Source organism: Lutra lutra, chromosome 5 (genome assembly GCF_902655055.1).
Source record: "Lutra lutra chromosome 5, mLutLut1.2, whole genome shotgun sequence".
NCBI classification, from domain to species: domain Eukaryota; kingdom Metazoa; phylum Chordata; class Mammalia; order Carnivora; family Mustelidae; genus Lutra; species Lutra lutra.
In genome coordinates this window covers 144,722,045-144,745,818 of record NC_062282.1, presented here as the reverse complement: position 1 = coordinate 144,745,818, position 23,774 = coordinate 144,722,045, and positions in this window count along the sequence as shown.

The following is a 23,774-nucleotide window of genomic DNA, read 5'->3' as shown; positions in this document are numbered from 1 at the left end:
GATGCTGTACTTTGTCAAATGCTTTTTCAGCATCTATGGAGAGTATCATATGGTTCTTGTTCTTTCTTTTATTAATGTGTTGTATCACATTGATTGATTTGCGGATGTTGAACCAACCTTGAAGCCCTGGAATAAATCCCACTTGGTTGTGGTGAATAATCCTTTTAATGTACTGTTGAATCCCGTTGGCTAGTATTTTGGTGAGAATTTTCACATCTGTGTTCCTTCAGGATATTGGTCTGAAATTCTCTTTTTTGATGGGATCCTTGTCTGGTTTTGGGATCAAGGTGATGCTGGCCTCATAAAATGAGTTTGGAAGTTTTCCTTCCATTTCTATTTTTTGGAACAGTTTCAGAAGAATAGGAACTAGTTCTTCTTTAAATGTTTGGTAGAATTCCCCTGGGATGCCGTCTGGCCCTGGGCTTTTGTTTGTTTGGAGATTTTTGATGACTGTTTCAATCTCCTTACTAGTTATCGGTCTGTTCAGGTTTTCTATTTCTTCCTGGTTCAGTTGTGGTAGTTTATATGTCTTTAGGAATGCACCCATTTTTTCCAGATTGTCAAATTTGTTTGCGTAGAGTTGCTCATAGTATGATCTTATAATTGTTTGTAATTCTTTGGTGTTAGTTGTGATCTCTCCTCTTTCATTCATGATTTTATTTATTTGGGTCCTTTCTCTTTTCTTTTTGATAAGTCTGCCCAGGAGGTTGTCAATCTTATTAATTCTTCAAAGAACCAGCTCCTAGTTTCGTTGATTTGTTCTATTGTTTTTTTTTTTTTTTTTTTTTTTTGGTTTCTATTTCATTGATTTCTGCTCTGATCTTTATGATTTCTCTTCTCCTGCTCGGTTTAGGGTTTCTTTCTTGTTCTTTCTCCAGCTCCTTTAGGTGTAGGGTTAGGTTGTGTATTTGAGACCTTTCTTGTTTCTTGAGAAAGGCTTGAACCACTATATATTTTCCTCTCAGGACTGCCTTTGCTGTTTCCCACAGATTTTGAACTGTTTTGTTTTCATTATCATTTGTTTCCATGAATTTTTTCAATTCTTCTTTAATTTCCTGGTTGACCCATTCATTCTTTAGAAGGATGCTGTTTAGTCTCCATGTATTTGGTTCTTTCCAAATTTCCTCTTGTGATTGAGTTCTAGCTTCAGAGCATTGTGGTCTGAAAATATGCAGGGAATGATCCTAATCTTTTGATACCAGTTGAGACCTGATTTAGGACCAAGGATGTGATCTATTCTGGAGAATGTTCCATGTGCACTAGAAAAGAATGTGTATTCTGTTGCTTTGGGATGAAATGTTCTGAATATATCTGTGATGTCCATCTTGTCCAGTGTGTATTTTAAGGCCTTTATTTCCTTGTTGATCTTTTGCTTGGATGATCTGTCCATTTCAGTGAGGGGAGTGTTAAAGTCCCCTACTATTATTGTATTATTGTCGACGTGTTTCTTTGATTTTGTTATTAATTGGTTTATATAGTTGGCTGCTCCCACGTTAGGGGCATAGATATTTAAAATTGTTAGATCTTCTTGTTGGATAGTTCCTTTGAGTATGATATAGTGTCCTTCCTCATCTCTTATTGTAGTCTTTGGCTTAAAATCTAATTGATCTGATATAAGGATTGCCACTCCTGCTTTCTTCTGGTGTCCATTAGCATGGTAAATTCTTTTCCACCCCCTGACTTTAAATCTGGAGGTGTCTTTGGGTCTAAAATGAGTTTCTTGTAGGCAACATATTGATGGGTTTTGTTTTTTTTATCCATTCTGATACCCTGTGTCTTTTGATTGGGGCATTTAGCCCATTACCATTCAGGGTAACTATTGAGAGATATGAATTTAGTGCCATTGTATTGCCTGTAAGGTGACTGTTACTATATATTGTCTCTGTTCCTTTCTGATCTACTACCTTTAGGCTCTCTCTTTGCTTAGAGGACCTTTTTCAATATTTCCTGTAGAGCTGGTTTGGTGTTTGCAAATTCTTTCAGTTTTTGTTTGTCCTGAAAGCTTTTTATCTCTCCTTCTATTTTCAATGATAGCCTAGCTGGATATAGTATTCTTGGCTGCATGTTTTTCTTGTTTAGTGCTCTGAATATATCATGCCAGTTCTTTCTGGCCTGCCAGGTCTCTGTGGATAAGTCCGCTGCCAATCTAATATTTTTACCATCATATGTTACAGACTTCTTTTCCCAGGCTGCTTTCAGGATTTTCTCTTTGTTGCTAAGACTCTTAAATTTTACTATTAGGTGACAGGGTGTGGACCTATTCTTGTTGATTTTGAGGGGGTTTCTCTGTACCACCTGGATTTTGATGCTTGTTCCCTTTGCCATATTGGGGAAATTCTCTCCAATAATTCTCTCCAATATACCTTCTGCTCCCCTCTCTCTTTCTTCTTCTTCTGGAATCCCAATTATTCTAATGTTGTTTCATCTTATGGTGTCACTTATCTCTCAAATTCTCCCCCCGTGGTCCAGCAGCTGTTTGTCTCTCTTTTGCTCAGCTTCTTTGTTCTCTGTCATTTGGTCCTCTATATTGCTAATTCTTTCTTCTGCCTCATTTATCCTAGCAGTAAGAGCCTCCATTTTTTAACTGCACCTCATTAATAGTTTTTTTATTTCAACTTGGTTAGATTTTAGTTCTTTTATTTCTCCAGAAAGGGCTTTTATCTCTCCAGAGAGGGTTTCTCTAATATCGTCCATGCCTTTTTCAAGCCTAGCTAGAACCTTGAGAATCATCATTCTGAACTCCATATCTGACATATTACCAATGTCTGTATTGATTAGGTCCCTAGCCTTCAGTACTGCCTCTTGTTCTTTTTTTTGTGGTGAATTTTTCTGCCTTGTCATTTTGTCCAGATAAGAGTATATGAAGGAGCAAATAAAATACTGAAAGGGTGGCAAAGACACCAGGAAAATGCACTTTAACCAAATCAGAAAGACCCCAAATCGTGGGAGGGAAAGAGGGGATAAAAAGAAGTTCAGAAAAAAAAATTTAAAAAAAGAAAAGAAATAAAGAAAAAATATAAAAAAGAAAAAATATATATATATATATTATATGATAAACTAGTTAAAAAACGTTAAAAATAAAAGGGTAAAAGTTAAAAAAAATTTAGCAGAAGAAAAAAAATAAAATTTAAAAAATTTAAATTAACCACAAGACTAAAGAATCATGGGGATAAAGCCATGAGTTCCATGCTTTGCTTTCTCCTCCACTGGAATTCTGCTGCTCTCCTTGGTAGGTGAACTTTGTCTTGGTTGGATTTCTTGTTGATCTTCTGGGGGAAGGGGGGCTGTTGTAGTGATTCTCAAGTGTCTTTGCCCCAGGCGGAATTGCACTGCCCTTACCAGGTGCCGGGCTGAGTAATCTGCTCCGGTTTGCTTTCAGGAGCTTTTGTTCCCTGAACGCTTTCCATAGAGTTCCCGCAATGGGAATGAAAATGGCGGCCTCCTAGTCTCCGGCCTGGAGGAGCCGAGAGCTCGGGATCTCACTCCTCAGTGCACCCTCAGAGAAAAGAGCTCAATCACTCCCGTCTCCCTGGCCTCTGGCCGCACTCCGAGCTGACCGAGCCTGCGACCGGTTCAAGGTAACACCAAGCTGAGAGCTCACTCCTCCGCTCTGTCTCTGTAGCCGGCTTCCCCGGTCTAATACCTGTAAGCTCTGCGACACTCAGACACCCCTGATCCTTCTGTGACCCTGCAGGACCGGAGGCCACGCTGACACCAAGTGGGCTTCACCCCGGTTTAGCCTCTGGAGCAATGTCCCTCAGCAGAACAGACTTTTAAAAGTCCTGATTTTGTGCTCCGTTGCTCCCTGCTTGCCGGGAGCTGGGCCCTCCCCCCGAGGTCTATCTTCCAGTCGCTTTGGATTCACTTCTCCGCCAGTCCTACCTTTCAGAAAGTGGTCGATTTTCTGTTTCTAGAATTGCTGTTCTTCTTCTCTTTGATCTCCCATTGGATTTGTAGGTGTTTGCAATGGTTTGATAAGCTATCTAGCTGATCTCCTGCTACCTGAAGTAGTCTCAGCCTGCTACTTCTCCGCCATCTTGACTCCTCTCCCTACCCTATGTCTTTTGATTGCAGCATTTAGTCCATTTACATTCAGAGTAGTTATTGATGGATATATACTTATTGCCATTTCATTACTTGTTTTGTGTTTGTTTCTGTAGATTTTTCTCTGATCCTTTCTTGTCTTTTTCTCTTTCATGGTTTGCGTGAAATGATGAAATACTTGGCTTCCTTACTCTTTATTTTTTGCGTATCTATTACTGTTTTTTAATTTGTAGTTACTATTTAATTTATATATAACCTCTTCTGCTTATAGCAGTCTATATTCAGCTGATGGTCACTTAATTTTGAACACATTCTTTTTTTAAAAAAATCCTTTTTTTTAAGATTTTTATTTATTTGACAGAGAGATACACAGTGAGAGAGAAGACACAAGCAGGGGGGAGTAGGAGAGGGAGAAGCAGTCTTCCCGCTGAGCAGGGAGCCCGATGTGGGGCTCCATCCCAGGACCTTGAGATGTGACCTTAGCCGAAGGCAGACTTAACAAGTGAGCCACCCAGGTGCCCCTGAACTCATTCTTTATTCCTCTCCCCTTCATGTTTCAGTTATTTGGTGTCATATTTTATATCCTTTTAATACACCCCTATATTGATAGCAGCATCATTTATAATAGCCAAAATATGGAAGTAACCCAAATATCCAATGATTGATGAGTGGATAAGATAGAGGTGTGTGTGTGTATATATATATATATATATATATATATATATATATATATGAAGATTATTCAGCCATAAAAAAGAATGATATCTTGCCACTTGCAAAAATATGGGTGGAGGGGCGCCTGGGTGGCTCAGTGGGTTAAGCCACTGCCTTCGGCTCAGGTCATGATCTCAGGGTCCTGGGATCGAGTCCCGCATTGGGCTCTCTGCTCAGCAGGGAGCCTGCTTCCCTCTCTCTCTCTCTCTCTCTGCCTGCCTCTCCCTCTACTTGTGATCTCTCTCTGTCAAATAAATAAATAAAATCTAAAAAAAAAAATATGGGTGGAGCTAAAGAGTATATTCCTAAGTGAAATAAGTCAGTCAGAGAAAGATGACCATATGACTTCAAACACCATATGATGTCATTCATCTGTTGAATTTAAGAAAATAAAAAAGAGGAGAAAAAGAGAGAGAAAGGCAAACCAAGAAACAGACTCTTAACTCTAGAGCACACACTGCTGGCTACCAGAGGGGAAATGGGGAGGGGGGTAGGGGGAAATAGTTGATGGGGATTAAGGACAGCACTTGGGATGAGCACTGGGTGTTGTATGTGTTGTATAAATATATATATCACCTGAAACTAATATAACACTCTATTAAGTGTACTGGAATTAAAATAAAATAAAACATATTAAAAAGAAAATGAGAATTTCAGGGAGTTCATGGCCTGCCTCTGTGACCACCATCCCAGAATTAATATTATTTATAGCTGTGCTTAGCATAATGCATAAAGGATAGTATTCCCATGAGAAGTTTGGTTGTTCTTAGATCTATTAGAAGCCCTGGGTTGGAATCCAGAACAAATGTAAACACTCTCACTACTTTCTGGGCTTTACGTCCTATGAAGAACTCAAAGCCAGGTAGCTAAGATGATATAAAGCAGCTACAGAGAGACTCCTTCTCACTCTGCAACACTCGTGTTCTTTGCAGGAGACATCCAACCGATCCCTCCCTTTAGGTTTTGTTTGCATTGTTCCGCGCCTCTGCCATCTGCTTACAAGAGACAAATCAAATTCTATGTCAGGGAGACCCTTGGCTGTCTGGAAGCAGGAAAATGCAACAGGATGCCTAAAGACTTGGAATATGAAACCCTCTTCCCTTTCCAGGTTCTTAAACAGTCTGAGCAATTACGTTATTATACAACAAAGTGAATAACAAAAAGAAAAGGCAACTTCAGAAGAGACAGAGATTAAACGAGCTTGCCCAGGAATGTTTTTGTTTTTGATAGAAACATCACTGTACTCAGGAAGACCAGTTTAAAAAAAAAAAAAAAAAGGCTTTGACTTCCTGATAAATTCCCCTAGGTAGACGACAGACAGGTTACCAAGCACAAAGCAATGGTACCGACTCTGCTAAGAAAATCTGAAATCATTATGGTTTAAAACTGAAATTCACATTTCATATTAAAAAATCAAACTAGGGGTGCCTGGGTGTCTCAGTGGGTTAAAGCCTCTGCCTTTAGCTCAGGTCATGATCCCAGGGTCCTGGGATCAAGCCCATATCGAGGGCTCTCTACTCAGCAGGGAGCCTGCTTCCCCCGCCCCTTGGCCTGCCTCTCTGCCTACTTGTGATCTCTCTCTCTCTCTGTCAAACAAATAAATAAAAACCTTTAAAAAAAATCAAACTAGCTATAACTGGGAGACGAAACAGTCTCCAGAGAAAATTCCTATCAAGATCTACAAATCATTTTGTCAATTACAAATTTTAAAACTCAAATTTCTCAGTCTCCTTCAGTACCCAGAATTAGACAGTCCCTCCCTTTTTTCCACACTTCAAATGCAGTGTAATTTTTTTTTTAAGATTTTATTTATTTATTTGACAGAGATCACAAGTAGGCCGAGAGGCAGGCAGAGAGAGAGAGAGAGGAGGAAGCAGGCTCCCTGCCAAGCAGAGAGCCCGATGTGGGGCTCGATCCCAGGACCCTGGGATCATGACCTGAGCTGAAGGCAGAGGCTTCAACCCACTGAGCCACCCAGGCGCCCCAAATGCAGTGTAATTTATACCCATATTTATGTCGTGTGTGTGTGAGCATGTGTGATAGACAGAGACAGAAACAGTTTGATTCATTAATTCTGAGAATTAATTCAGGTTTCTACTATGAACTACACCTCATGATTTGACAATAACCTCCAACAGTATGATGAGAACACAGTCCCAATTTCTATACAACAGTATATCACCTAAAGATTAAAAAGCCAGAGACAGAGAGAGAGAGAGAGAAACTCTGTAAACTCCAAATTCACAGAACAATTTGTGATTATTTGTATCCCAGAAAACGGAGTCTTTACTTTCTAGAAGTCTCACCGCTGAGTTCTTTTAAGTAAAAATTTCCCTTGGAGCCTTTAAAACATTTCCAAAAGTTCAATTGACAAATAATTTTTCACATAAACAGCTGTTGCACCAGGTAAAGCAAACTTTCACATATGTTTACCTTCAAACCATATCATTTAGACTTAAATGTGCTAAAATTCTGGAACAGCGTTTTCTCAAAGTTGGTTGATCTACAATGGAGGTTTGCAGGGAGAGTCAGCTAAATGTTTCTGGGAGGGGTGGAAAGCAGGAGGTGTGGAGAGAGTGTCCTGCTATGGCTGGTAAACAGCAAAGCTTTCCTCCCTGGCTCACTGAGCTCTCTGCTGACAGACAAAGTGGCCAGGGGGCAGAACCAGCAGAGCAGTAATCCACAGTTCTGGCCCAGAGAGCCATGGGTAGCTTAAACCGTAGATCACCAAGGCCAGAGGAAGCAAGCGCAGTGAACCAACATATTCTGTATTGGGCAAATGGGTTATCCTCTGGGGACGCTGTAGGGGTAGCATAATAATAGAAGACAATGCCTTAATCAGCAGAGTTGTATAGACTAGTTATGACCCTTCAAAATTCAAATTCAAATTCATATTCGTATTCATTGACGACTAGCCCCCAGTGTGATGGTCTTAGGAGGTGGGCCCATTAGGAGGTGATTAAGCCACAAGAGTGAAACCCATCTTAAGGAGTCAAAGAGACCAGAGATGTGTCTTTCCACCATGGGAGCAGGAAGACAGCCATCCTTGAACCAGGAAGCCAGTTCTCACCAAACACCTTACGTTGGACTTTCAGCCTCCAGAACTGGGAGAAATAAACTTCTGTTGTTCATAAGCCCCCCAGTGTACCGTCATATGTTACAACAGCCCAAACTCAGAGACAGGAGTAATTCTTCCTGATGGAACTGTGGAGCCTCGTGATCCAGGAGAGAATGGAGTGACCTCATTAGTATTTGCAAATTATGCCAAGGGGTGAAATTACCCTTGAACTTAGCCTAGAAATTGGGGTGAGGAAAGTAGGAGTTGGTGCCTCATGTGCACAAAAGGCTAATTGTGAACAAATCCTAATACTGAAACATGGCACGTAAGGCTCTCAGAACAAAGCATAAAAGATGTCATCGCAAATGTGACCAGCTCACAATCAAAGAAAACAGCAGCTGCTTGAATAATGTACTGTTTGGGGAGAACATAGGAAAGTGAGCAACTAGACTGCAATGGGAAAACGATATACTTGGTACAGCAGGTGCCCAGAGGAAGACTCTCTATTCCTACACACAGCCTTCAGAAACCCTATTTGCAGTTAGCTAGAATTCTGTTCTCAAACATAGCATCTGTTTTTTAAAGATAAGTCCATTGTTCATCAAGGGTATAGTTAGCAAGATCTTTAGTTTCAAGCCTTTCCTAAGAGGTGGATAGCCACAGGGCGTCTGGGTGAGGACATAGAGTCCTCTTCCTCTTCCTCAGATCTGGGAGACCAGGTTCATAGACTCTAAGATCAAGCTCATTAAAGAAGCAGCCTATAGACTCAAGGTAGAGGATGTGATCTTTTAAGTCAATACTCAGTTTCACAACCAGAAATCCATGAAGAGATAACAAACCATGGAAAACGGACAATTTTACAGAGATTGAGAGGATACAAGTTGCTGGATAAGAAAGCATTCCTTTTTTTTTTTTAAAGATTTTATTTATTTATTTGACAGACAGAGATCACAAGTAGGCAGAGAGGCAGGCAGAGAGGCAGAGGGGGAAGCAGGCTCCCTGCTGAGCAGAGAACCCAATGCGGGGCTTGATCCCAGGACCCCGGGATCACGACCTGAGCCGAAAGCAGAGGCTTTAACCCACTGAGCCACCCAGGCGCCCCGAAACCATTCCGTTTTTAAAAACAAACAAGCTACAGGTAGATCAAGCATTGAGACAAAAATATCTAAAAAAAAAAAAAAAAAAAAAAAAAAAAAAAAAAAAAAGATACGGCAGCACACCCAAAGAACACCTTGGGTCTTTAACAACTAAGTGTTTCAAATAGTGGGGAAAGATGTACTCAAACCTAATTACCTCCATCCACCATGTTGACATTCACAGCGATGATGTGAACTCCGGGAGAGTAGATACCTTGGGTCTTTCATGTTTGTGTACCAAGAAGCACTAGAAATAGCATTTCCTATCGAAATTGCAAAATAAATGTCTGTTGAGTGGAACAATATGGGTCAATTCTGTACTGTTCGTATTCAAATCAGAAGGAAGTAAAACAGAGCAAACTAATTTTCTATCTATCTCACTACACATACCAGAACTGGTAAAGCCCTATTGAAAGGGACAGGGAGCTTAAATTCAAATACCTCACAGAAAGCCTGAAGTGAGGGAATAGATCTTTGCATCACATAGCATTTCTGTGATTAATTTCGAAAAAAATTAAGGAAGAAAAAAAGCTTATGTATTGGGTTTTGGGAAGAACAATCCAGACAAGTTACATTTACTGTCCTGGCGTTTTAGTGTCATAACGGCATAGTCTTTCACTAGCCATCTCGACTTAAAGCAAACCTGATGGAGAAAAACTCTACACACAGATCAGCCAGTGGAAGATCTTCCAAAGAACAAGTTTCACCCAAGAAACTTCGGGTGTCCTGAAGGGTTAAATAAAACTTTCTTTAAAAATAAACTCAAGGGGCGCCTGGGTGGCTCAGTGGGTTAAAGCCTCTGCTTTCGGCTCAGGTCATGATCTCAGAGTCCTGGGATAGAGCCCCTCATCAGGCTCTTTGCTCAGCAGGGAGCCTGCTTCCTCTCCTCTCTCTCTCTGCCTGCCTCTCTACCTACTTGTGATCTGTCTGTCAAATAAATAAATAAAATCTTTAAAAAAAATTAAAATAAAATTAAAAATTTTAAAAAATAAATAAATTTTAAAAAATAAAAATAAAAATAAACTCAAATTTTATATGATTTTATTATGCCTTTCCCTTGGGGAGCATTTCTTAGCTGGCTCCAAGCTTGTATCTATGCATTTTTTTTTTTTAGATCTGAATAAGTGATGATAATAATTTTGCACCCTGAGTGTGCACTCTTAACCATTTACCAAGAAGGGAGGTCCCCATTTGTGGCACTCACTGTTAGTTCTCCAGCAGACACGTCTCCCATCCTCCTTGATAGCAGAACCCCAATGTTGTTCAAGCAGTCATGTGCCATGTCTCATGGGATGAGCAATGATCCATCTGAAGTCAATCAGGGAAACTCTATTGCTCTCAGCTAGTGGTTGACCTACAAGGGGCATATGCCCTGCTTCTGAACAAACAGACATAAAGGGAGTATTTCCTTTCATGATACCAAGCAAAAATGCAAAGACAAAGATCTCTCACACCATGTATCCCACTTCTATTTTTGGGTGGAGATATGCTACCTAGAGTGGTGGCAGCCATCTTGTGACTATGAGGTGACAAGCCTGTGAAGGAATGCCAGTACACTAAGGATGGCAATGTAGACACATGAAATGGACCATATCACAATATCACTGAGTCACTGGGCCTATCCCCAGATGGTCTACCTCCGTACTTCTTAGGAAGCGAATAATAAAAGCCCTCATTGTTTAGAGCCATGAAAGTAGGGCTGTCTGATAAATGCTGCCCCCTCCCCGAAGCATTCTAACCAAGGGATAATTCGATAATTTGATAATTCTTAGATGCTTAGGTAAGGATATGTTTAAATTGAACCTGTCCTGCTTTTCCTCCATTCTCTCTAATCCAACCATCCCTACTTCTTTTCAGGAACTTCCCTATTAGCCTGCAGCACATGACTGATCATTCAACCGCAGATCTACTAATATTCTCAACTCCTCTGACACAATGCCCTTCTGCTGCACGTGCCCAGCAAAATTCCATCCCAGATAACCAGTCCACCTTTCCTATCCATATCTGGGTTCATGAATATTATCAGAGAAATGCATGGGATCAAGAGATTCATGTCACCATCCTCACCCAGGTTCTTAGGCATGACCTAAAATCCCTCCTGGCATCTCTCAATACTCTATCACCCACAACTATTTTAAGCCTTCACCAACTCCTCCCTCCCTTTCTATGGAGACCTTGCTTTCCACCTGATAGGAGGACTCCCTGCATTCCTCAGCAACCACTCACAGAGTGCATCTGTCCTCGTCATTTTCTTTATTTCTTGTAGTCTTTAGGTTGTTCAACAAATATCCCAACTATCTACCTTTCTGGCACTTGTTAAGATCACACTATTTCATGGCCTTGTAACTTGGAGATCAGTTAACTGATTCTTACCAATGATTTGTGAGGGGAGATGACAGGTATTGTTTCCGGCCCAAAGCATTTAACTGACAGTGGGAAACTCTCCAGACCTCTCTTCCCCTCTGGCATAGAAACCACAAGTATTTGGCTCCATCAGGGTAACTATGATGAGCAGATAGAAGTAGAACATGTAGCAGGAAGAAAAATTAAGCCTTTTTTAAAAGCCACGAAGATTTTAGAGTTCTTGTGGCAGCATAATCTAGCCTATGTCATTCATACATCTCTCCTCCTACATCACTACATCCTCCTACATCTTTTATGTCTTTCCCTCCTATGCCAAGTCTTACTGTCCTGCCAAAAATACAGAGTTTATACTGTGCTCACTTATACACCTCTCATTCACTCTTCATTCCGTTATAATCTGACCACCGCCCTACACCATCCTACTGAAGGCATTCTTTCCAAATTTATGTGTACAATTCAGGAGCTAAGTCAAACAGACCTTGTACTGGATGTGCTGCTGAATGAACCTCTCCTTCTGACTTAAAGTAGCTGGTCCACACTCCTTCTGGATGTATTTGCTGTGCTGTGGCCCACAGGCTCTGTCAAGTACACCTGCATGTTCTCTCTACCACGAGACTCCCCCAAAGAAGCCCCAGCCCAGACACCACTGATGAACCAAGAGAAGATATGCTATCTAAAGACAGTCAACCCATAGAAAACACTAGAAATTTGTGATCTGAGTGTACAAGCTCACAAAGAAGAGCTTGGCTAGGTTCTCCCTCCCGTGAATATAAACTAACATCAAGGGAAATCTGGCAGTCGGTTAGGAGCCAATGAACCAAGGAGGCCACTGTGGCCATATATGAGAAAGCACAGAGAAAGGAGCTGGCTGAGAACAGATAACCAAGCAGCTGCTTCAAGGTGGCCCCTGGGAAAGGGGTGGAGGCAATAGCTTGGGTTCCTGGTGGTTTTCCAGGTCCCAACAGCCAGTCCTCTTGTTGCCCAGTTGCCTTTGGTTTTTGTTTCTTGGATTTACCTGAAATTCCATAAAATATCCTTAAAACAAACCCCAATACTGTAGCTTGAGTGGATTTCTTTCTACCAAAGACCCTTTTCAAACCTTATTTTAGTCTGCCTCCTTATAAGATTTTGCACTACTGACTACTCCCTCTTTTTTGAAAGTTTCTCCCTCCTTGTTTCTTTGACTGGAGGCTCCCCTGCTTCACATGTCTTCTCCTCTTCCTCTGACAACATTTTATTTTTTTTTAATATTTTATTTATTTATTTGACAGACAGAGATCACAAGTAGGCAGAGAGGCAGGCAGAGAGAGAGGAGGAAGCAGGCTTCCCGCTGAGCAGAGAGCCCAATGCGGGGCTCCATCCCAGAACCCTGGGATCATGACCAGAGCCGAAGGCAGAGGCCTTAACCCACTGAGCCACCCAGGCGCCCCTCTGACCACATTTTAAATGTTAAGGATGCCTGGGTTTTTCTGCTGGCTTCCACCCGCTTTCCTCAGGAACCCTTACCCATTTCTGGGTCATCACACTCCATCCTAGCGGGGAACTCCTGGGACTTTTTTGTTCTGTCCAACTAATATGGCTTTTTGGAAAAATCACATTTGCATTTACTAAAACAATCACTCAGTTATTAGTCATATGACCTTACGTTTTTCATTTCAAAGTGTAGTTTGTAACATCATAGTGAATGTCCACAAAAAAACAGTCAACACTGTAGCACATTAACATGTAATGACAACTCTTCAACCAACATCTGATAAAGATACTTCAGTAGAAGAATCTAGAGCAAACATTAAAAAAAAAAAAAACTTGGCTGAAACTTCTTTTTAAATTTGTTCAAATTGGGATGCTTGGGTGGCTCAGTCAGATAAGCATCTGCCCTCAGCTTGGATCATGATCCAAACGTCCTGGGATCAAGTCCTGAATCGATTCCCTGCTCAGCGGGGAACATGCTTCTCCCTCTGCTTGTGCTCTTGCTCTCTCTCTCTGACAAATAAATAAATGAAATTTTTAAAAAATAATAAAATAAATAAAATAAATTTGTTCAAAGGGTTTTAACAGTATGCAGGAACCTCATAATTTCAATTTTTAGAAAGAAAAGATTGTAAATCAAGGTAATGATTAGAAATGAAGTCTACAATGATTTGAGGGGAAAAATCACTACATATATATAAGATCCAATAAGATAAAGGGGTCAGGAATGGACTGGTATCATAAAACTTTATAGAAACTTAAAGCCATAATATCCCACTATCCCATTTTACAGATGAAGAAAGGGAGAACCAGAATACCAAAGATTTGCCCCAAATGACAATGCTACCTCATGGCAGAACTGGACAGTCATTATAACTACCTGATTTCTCACCTAGCACCCTTGCCAGTTCACCATGATTTATGAACTGCTCTCAAACTTCTCAAGAGCAAAACAGCAAGAAGATCCTTCAGGACTGAAGACCTAGTCAGGAAGGCATTTGCCTTCTCAGTAGAATCGCCCTCTCCTACGGCACTTTCTTCCCATTGGACTCCTGCATCTGGGAGACGGGAAGCAGATGTTCTCAGAGCAGGGGTGTGAGAAAGACAAACTAACACCTTCTCTTTGATGTGCTTGGAAGGACTCAAACTGCTCTCTCTAGAGTAGTTAAGACAGCTGCTGAGATGTAGCAAAGCTTTGATCCAAGAGCTTGAGGTCCCAAAGTCATGAAATCACCCCAGGAGGAGAAATAGGGTGAGTTTAAATCAAATTTGGTAATCCAAGTCTGGGTGTGAAGTATATTAAAATTAGGAAAAGTGATGACAGATAAAAGATTAGTGAAAAATGTGCCAAATTATTTCATTAGGGAATTTCTCTAAAGTACCATATTTAAACATAGTGAGGCTATTTTGTTCAATGTTCCCAATGTCCACTGTTTTTTTAAAGGTATGGATGTTACTGTGTACGTATGCATATGTGAGAGTGAGTATATAATTCTGTATGCATTCATGTGTGCATGTTTACATATATATGTGTTCACTGATGGACAGAGAGAGAAGTTAAACTACTTCGGGAGCCTGAACAGAGAACCACATCTGAATTGGGAAAAAATTAAAGCCTGTGGCTCAAACACCAAACATCTGCTGCTTAGTGAAAGCATTTCCAAATTGTAAGTTTAGCTTGTGAATCTTCTTAAAAGCACATGAAATGTTTTTAAAGTTATGAAACACTATATAGTCACATATAGAGAGAGTTATATATATTTATGTACATAGAACATATGAAACATGTTTATATACATACATAACTTATATACATAACATGTATAAGTATGTATTTCATAAGAAATACTATGTTCCATATCTGTATAGCTCAGTTACATATAACTGTATATATTATACATATATATACTGTAGTATATAGCTATATATACTATATATAACTATATATAACACACACGACATAGCATATATATAACTACAACTATATGCATTCACACACTATATAATATAGAATTATATACTATATATAACTATAACTACATACAAACACACATACAAAATGACAACAAAACAACATCTGTGGGTTGTAACTGAACTTTTCATATATGATGCCAAGAGAAAACATATTCTGATTTTTCAGTGGAGGACACAATGGCAGAAAGTTTAGTGAGACACTGAACTACAGCTTTGAATCAATAACTACATTGAATCCAGAAATCCAGAAACATTTAGACTGCCTACTGTGCAGTCAACCTATGTCAGATCATGTATAGCCTCAGATACCCACATCCAGGATAAAGCCAACCTTCCTCTTTAGAAAGCAGTGCCATAGCCAAAGCATAGCACGTGCTTTATTTTAGCAGCTAATTTTTAACCCTTCAGGCATGGATTAAAATGTCCCTTTATGGCAGGTTCAGAGTCAGCCTATAAACCTCAGAATCCCTCAAATGTTCTTTGTTATCCCTCCAACTCAGTCCTTGGTTCCAAGTCAAAACCCTCCCCAAAGTCACCTCCTCCCACCTCCAAGGAGAAAACCCTCATTTCCAGCCTTCCTTGCACCACAAATCTCTTGAATGTGCTCCCTGGCCTGGCCCCGCTCAGCTCTGAACATATTAAATAATGGTTTCACAGTTTTCCCCTTTCTCAGCCCTTCTCTTCCCTCCACCATTTTTCCAAAATGGCTAGGGACCCTTAAACCTTGCCCTAGATCTTCACATTTTTAATGATTCTATCCTCTCTTTAACTAGTTATTTATCTAGTTATCTGTGCCTCAGCCCCCTCTCTCAGAGCCACATGCTGAGACCCACAGTCCATACCCAGCAGGTCTGTCTCACCAGGAGCCCCAAGTCACCCTCATTCCGAACCGATAATGACCGATAGAAAAGCCAATACACAGCACCATCACTCTTAGCCTACCAGATGAAAGTGTTCTCAATCTGCACACATTCCAGGAAGTTTGCTGTAACAGGAAAAATTTCAAAGGCCAACAGAAATGAATCTCTCTCCTTGGAGACTGTCACTAACACCCCAAGTTCACCACAGCGCTTAGCCTCAGGAAAGCAAAGAATTCATTCATCTGTTGTATTTTTAACATCTTTTTCCTCTTGTCAGTGTGCTGCTCTGTTTATAAGCTGCAAAATGTTTGGGATCAGATGTCTGCCCCTCAAATCTGCCTCTTTTGGCCGGGTTCTCAGTAATACCTAAGGGTACCATTTTGGACAATTGCAGGATTCTCTGTGTAAGCTTACAAAGGGCCATTTTCTTAAAATGCACGGGATTGTACTCTCTCATCTGGTATATTTTCACTAAGATGGACAGATTCACCTCTCTCTGGGTTTAATGCAGCCAGGAAACAAAAGTATATTGTGTCTCCTCACTCTGAGACTCCTACTAAATCATCTACTACCATACTCCATTTAGTAATATATTCTGTTTATTGTCTGTCCACCAGCTAGAAGGTAAGCCCCAAGAAGGCCGGGGATCGCTCTCTGATGAATCCCAACAGCCTATTAACAATGCCTGGCACAAAGCATAAGCTTAGTTTATTTGTTGAATTTATTAAGTGATTAATCTCCTGCTATAAAAGTTTATCCTAAATGCTTTATACTTGGCATGTTGAAACAAGATGTATGTTATGAATGGAGAAACACCTCATAGGCTTTGAGAAAAAGTAAAAGGAGATCATGGACATCCTGGCCTACACTAATGGTGTCAATTACTCCATGAGGGGCCAGAAACACATTTGTTTGTGTTCCAGAATGAACCAAATCTGGCTCAATACCCTCACAGAACAAGTGTTTTGAGAAATCCAGAAAGGTCACCTTCTTGGATTACCTCCCCTTCCATTCTTTTATTTAATTTTTATTTAAATTCAATTAATTAACATAATAATGTATTATTTGTTTCAGGGGTACAGGTCTGTGATTCATCAGTCTTATATAACACCCAGTGTTCATTATAATACATACCCTCCCTAATGTCTATCACTCAGTTACCCCATCCCCCCACCCTTACCCTCCAGCAACCCTCAGTTTGTCTCCTGTGATCAAGAGTCTCTCATGGTTTGTCTCCCTCTCTGCTTTCGTCTGGTTTCATTTTTTTCCTCTCTTTCCCCATGATCCTCTGCCTTGTTTCTTAAATTCCATATATCAGTGAGATTGACTTATTTTGCTTCCATTCTTTTAAACAAGAAATCTAGAGCTATGGTGTCTTTATGCCCCTTAAAAGAAGTCCTGTGATGGCCCCCAGACCTGGCACAGAGGCTTCTATACTAATGTTCTACCAGCTGTCTTATGCCATCCCATAATCTAAGGCAATTCTGTGTGCACTGCCCATAAGGAAGAGGATAGATGGTGCATGCCAGATGTCGTTTAAGGTTCCCTAAGACTGCCATCACCTACCATGATATCTCAGTGGCCAGTACATAGTCACACAGCCAGCTTGGTGATGAGGGAAGCTGGAAAATCTATCTGTATCTCACATGACTAGGTTGGATATTGGGGAAGGGAACTAATGGTCCCTGCCACAGAAGGTAAACACTCATTCTGTTCTTTCATGGTGTGGCAGTAGTGAAAAACAAAACTCAGGGTTTTCTCAATAGGTGATCAAGCTGGGTAATTTAAATATTGAAATACTGTACATGGAAATATTGAATAATTGAAATATTAATAAATAATTCTCCTACTTTGCCAAGTTTAAGACCCACCTTGACTCTCAGTTGCCACCTGCCTTTCACTTTGGGTCAAGATCAGGAAAAGAGACAAATTCATTTGTCAGCATGATCTTCTTCTCATGAGTTCTTTGGTCATCTGACTTGGTGTCCAATAGGCGAAGAGATATTCGAAAGGTATATAAAAACTAAAGAATGGGATGTAAAAGAAGCTAAATCTTAAATTAATCCTAATTTCAATCCTTTAAAGGATGGCATGAGGCACTGAAGTAATAGAGTAAATGACATTATCCTGTCTCCACTTCCACTCCTACCAAATTATAAGCTTGAAGAATGTGCATTTTTTGTTCCATATTCCCCAGAGTCTTCTATATAGACAACACCCAATGGATCTTTGCTGCACTGAGTTGAAAATGGATAATTGAGTAAACATACGTAAGAGCTTATATGAAAAGAAGATGAAGCATTTAAAACAGTTTTAAATTAATGGTATGGCAGAAAAGAACACTACATCTAAAATCAGCAGGCTTGGGTGCTATAACTGTCTTCCCTAGTTATTGCTCCTTTGACCTCTGTGTCCCCTGTAGAAAATGCAGAATGTAACTCTGCCCCTGCACTCCTCCACTGGGTTACAGTGTCAAGTAAATATTCATTTCAACATGCTACACAAAATATTACTGGTTTGTATTCTTCCTCCTACACTTACCCCATAAGCATACCCGATCAAGGAATCTTTGCAACTCAAGGGATAATAAAAAGCAAAAGGTGATAAGGGAAGCATGTGTTGGGATGAAGAGCCAAACTCTAAGGCATTGGATGACCTATCAGTAAAGCTCTGTGTAGCCACATAGAAGAGCCAGAGGCAGTGACCATGAATCACTCAGGGAAGGACTTTCCATGGCAGCATCTAGGCTCCCCCTGCATTGGCTCAGGGCCTCCGAACCGGTTGTTTTTCTGCAACTGTCATGATCGTAATAAAGACAATAAGCAGAGTTGTTCTCAGATGTCCTCGAAAGGCCCATGAGTCATCAGGACAAGCACTCTAACTTGAAAGGATACTCTTCTCACTGTTTAAACCATGGCCACACACATTCTACTTGGATAATCCATTAAATAGGTTTTGGAATGTCACCATGTGGTTGGAATTAAAATTAAAACTCTAACATTAAACCAGGTGAAGAGCTAGCCAGTATTTTATGTGTATATTAAACTGCATTGCTGGGCTTTGAGAATACTTAACAGGGTTTCTAATCAAGTCTAGAGATCTAGGGAATGTTCCTCAGAAGAAGTAGCATTTGACTTGAATCTGAAGAATTAGAATTGTCAAGTGAAGAGAGAGAGGAAGAGATTTTCAGACAGGGGAACAGCATTTGCAAAGGCCCTGTTGTAGGGAAGAACAGAGATTACTTAGTGAACTGAGGTAAAAATAAACAAAAACAGTGTGAGTGGACTAAGAACAGCAAAGAGCAGAGCAGAGCATGATACAGCTAGATAGTTAGAGTATCAATTGGAGTCTTTGGTTGTGAACCACTGAAGTGAACTCTGCCTCATTCATTAAAATCAAGAGTAACTTTTTTTGGAAACCCACAAAAGAGCTCACAAAGCTAAAGCATGTTCACAGGATTTGGTGCCACTCAGGTGATTGGTGATCTTATAGATGCGGTCATGGTGGATCCAGCATGAAACATCCAGAATGGTTATCAGGAAGTAGAGTAAAGGAGTCAGTGAACATGGCCTGCCTTCTGGGAACTGTAGCTGTAAATGGAGAGGTCAGGGAGAATGAGCTAGTCCAGGATATAAATGTAGGGTCCAGAAGGTTTCTTTTTTTAAGATTCAGGTGTCTGAGCATATTTCAGTGACAACAAAAGAGAGAGGTTGACTATACAAGAAAGAACACATCATGTTAAGCCCAGATTTTCAAGAAGAAAAAGAATTTGCAGCTTAAGGTCAAGAACTATTCTTGCCCGGGTGGAGCAGTTCCTCCAACTCATGCCAAGAAAAGAGGAAGGAACCACAGTTCCGGGGAGATTCATTTGCAGTGCTCGTGAAAAGATGCAGTTCCCTGCTGATGGGTTCCATTTTGTCTTTGCAGTCAGCCATTTTCTGAGACAGGGGAAGGTGAGAGATGAAGGAAGAGGATTAGGCAATTTGAAGAAAGGAGAGAAGGTTTTCAAAATGGAATATTACGTAGCCATCAAGAATGAAATCTTGCCATTTGCAAGGACGTGGATGGAACGAGAGGGAATTATGCTGAGCGGAATAAGTCAATCAGAGAAAGATAGTTATCATTAAGATCTCACTGATATGAGGAATTTGAGAAACAAGACAGAGGATCATAGGGGAAGGGAAGGAAAAATGAAACAAGATGAAACCAGAGAGGGAGACAAAATGTAAGAGAGTCTTAATCTCAGGAAAACAGACTGAGTGTTGCTGGTGGGGAGGGGCGTGGGTGGGATGGGGTGGCTGGGTGATGGACACTGGGGAGGGTATGTGCTAACGTAAGTGCTGTGAATTGTGAAGACTGATGATTCCCAGACCCGTACCTCTGAAACAAATTATACATTATATGTTAATAAAAAATAAATAAAGAGAAAAGTCACTGTATAGAGTGGGAGAAGGAAGAGCACCAAAAACAGCAGAGATGGCTGGTGGGAAAGAGCATCCACCTAAGAGGCAAGTGTTATATTCCCATCTGTTGGATGTGATATTGTATCCCGAGAAGTTCCTTTAGGTCAGGAACCATCACTATGTTCTAGGTAAACACAGTGAGTGTTTGACGTGTTCTTGTGGTTTGTGAACTTTCAGTCCTCAGTGATAAGGATAGATGTGCCTGTCTCAACCTACTATTTTGTTTCTTAGGAATACAGGAAGTTCTGTAACATCTTAACCAACTGTGAGCAATGGGGATTAAGTTTGCAGCCCACCTATGTCAAAGTTGCACATGCTTTGGCATGTGTGGCCTGTATTTGAATAAAGCATTACCCTTGACTTCATCTTCTCGATTTATTTGTCTTTTCTTTTCCCCAACTTTCTTCTTTATTATTATATATTACCAGAGAAATATATTTTAGCCACTATAAGTCCCTTTTGTGGAATGAAGGAGATTCAAATAATTAGTAAGTCAATAATAGAACCAAAAGTGTCACTTGGAAGTTGATCTAAAAATATAATGATCATCACAGATACAAACATATAAGTGTGTGTGTAGAAATAGATAAAAATGTAGATATATAGGTACAGAAAGGTTTGCTGACAATTCCTATAGAAATGAGGAATGTAAACTCTAGCTGAGTTTCTATTCTGAGATAAAAAGTAAGAATCTAACCAACTTGTAGAAAAGGAAAACACACTTACCTATTTATTGGTTTAATGTTTTCTATAAAGCTAAAAATATTTTTACTAATTTCCTTTAAGCTATTGGCAAGAAAAAATTTAATCCAAGGTAATTTTATAAAATGGCTAATTTGGGGAAAATAGAAAGGATTTTCATTTCTTGTAAGCAGCTTATTGTTAATATTGTAAAAACTGAGGAAAATATTAAACAGAATAATCTCAACTTAAAACAACTTCTTTTAAGAAAACAAGTTCTTTATTTTTTAATTTAAATTCAATAACATATAATGTATTATTTGTTTCAGGAGTACAGGTCTGTGATTCATCAGTTTTATATAATACCCAGTGCTCATTACTACACATACCCTCTCCAATGTCCACTACCCAGTTACCCCATCCTTCCATCCCCCCTCCCCTCCAACAATCCTGTTTATTTCCTATGATTAAGAATCTCGGGGAGCCTGGGTGGCTCAGTGGGTTAAAGCCTCTGCCTTTGGCTCAGGTCATGATTCCAGGGTCCTGGGATCAAGCCCCACATCGGGCTCTCTGCTCAGCAGGGAGCCTGCTTCCCCCTCTCTCTGCCTACCTGTGATCTCTGTCTGTCAAATAAATTTAAAAAAAAAAGTCTCTTGGGGCACCTGGGTGGCTTAGTCACTGGGCATCTACCTTTGGCTCAGGTCATGATCCCAGCGTCTTGGAATTGAGCCCTGCATTGGGCTCCCTGCTCAGCAGGAAGCCTTCTCTCTCTCCCACCCCTGCTGCTTGTGTTCCTTCCCTAGCTGTCTCTCTCTCTCTGTCAAATAATAAATAAAAATTTAAAAAAAAAGGAAAAAAGAAGTCTGTTACAGTTTGTTTCCCTGTGGTTTCACTTTGTTCATTTTTTCCTCTTTTCCCCTTAATTCTCTGCCTTGTTTCTCAAAACCCACATATCAGTGAGATCGTATGATAATTCTTCTTCTCTGACTGACTTATTTCGCTTAGCAGAATACCTTCTAGTTCCAACCACATCCTTGCAAATGGCATGATTTCATATTTTGATGGCTGCGTAATATTCTTCTGTGTGTGTGTGTATGTGTGTGTGTGTGTACACAAACATCTTCTTTATCTATTCATCTGTCAATGGACATCTGGGCCCTTTCCATAGTTTGGCAATTGTAGACATTGCTGCTATAAACATTGGGGTGTACGCACCCCTTCAAATCACTACATTTGTATCTTTAGGGTAAATACCCAGTAGGGCAATTGCTGGTTTGTAGGGTAGCTGTATTTCCAACCTCTTGAGGAACTGCCATACTGTTTTCCAGAGTGGCTACACCAGCTTGCATTCCCCCCAACAGTGAAAGAGGGTTCCCCTTTCTCTGCATCCTTGCCAATATCTGTGTTTCCAAATTTGTTAACTTTAGCCATTCTGACCGATTTGATATGGTATCTCACTGTAGTTTTGATTTGTATTTCCCTGATGCCAGGTGATGTTGAGCATTTTTTCATGTGTCTGTTGGCCATTTGGATGTCTTCTTTGCAGAAATGTCTGAGCATGTCTTCTGCCCATTTCTTGATTGGATTATTTGTTCTTTGGGTGTTGAGTTTGAGAAGTTCTTTATAGATTTTGGATACTAGCCCTTTATCTGATAGGTCATTTGCAAATAAATATCTTCTCCCATTCTGTCAGTTGTCTTTCGGTTTTGTCAACTGGGAAAACAAGAATTTTAAACTTAAGCTTTTTATATGGCAGAAGTGACTTATTTTCAGTGTACTTCACACTGGATAATATCAGTGCTTTCCCTGACTTTGATTTTTTTTTTTATTTTTTTATTTTTTCAGCATAACAGTATTCATTATTTTTGCACCACACCCAGTGCTCCATGCAATCCATGCCCTCTACAATATCCACCACCTGGTGCCCCCTACCTCCCACCCCCCACCCCTTCGAAATTCTCAGATCGTTTTTCAGAGTCCATAGTCTCTCATGGTTCACCTCCCCTTCCAATTTCCCTCAACTCCCTTCTCCTCTCCATCTCCCCTTGTCCTGACTTTGATTTTTAAATACCTAAAAGAGAATCAAGATGGCATAACAGTTAAGACCTCAGACTCGTATATCCATTTTCTTTCTCTGCCTGTGTGACCTTATGAATGTCCCTAATCATGATTTTACCTCTAGATTGCTGAGGACACAGTGATTTGATCTATGATTAGAACAGTGCCTGGCATACACAAAGCACTTTATAAGCAGTAGTTGTCACTAGTGCTCTTCCTGTCATAATCTTCATCATCTAAAAGATGTAGAAAGTATCTTTGTTGGTGTTTCTCCCAGGTGCTACCAGAAACTAGCATATCACGGGTAATCAGTTTAAGCAATAGTGACCAAGGTAGGTGATGTTGGTACTTTGGCTTTAAGAGAACCCTAATAATGAGACAGAGCATGCCTTCCTTTGTAGTCAAAAGGCAGAACCAAAAAACTGACATCCCAACTTCACGTGGAGAACCAGACTGTCTACAAGGGGGAAGAAATCCCCATTCTTTAACCTGTTTCACACTCTCACTACCAGTGACACAAAAAGGCAAAGCTTACTGAGCTGACAGCTCAGGTCTCCGAACCCTGAGGTAGTTTTCAGGAACTTCAGATCAACTCCTGCCCAAGCGTTCCCCTCCATGAAGCCCTTTCCATTCCATCAGGAGCCATCCACTAGTCTTTGCTTCTTCTGGGCTGGTTGGTGATTAAAAAGCAAACAACAAAGAAAACCTGGCATCAAAATTAAATCCTCCACTCGACAGTTCTGCCTCAATCAATGACTTTCATGAGTTCCTTATACAATCTGAGCCCCAGTTTCCTGAACTGTAAAGTGGGGGTGATAATGAGAGGGGATTTGTTTATACCTGCTTGGTGGTAAAAACATTTGGGTTCTGATGGTCTTGGGCAGAAGCCACCACTTTATACTGTCTTCTGCTACCAGACCCAAATCATACTGGAAATCCTGACTCAGTCACA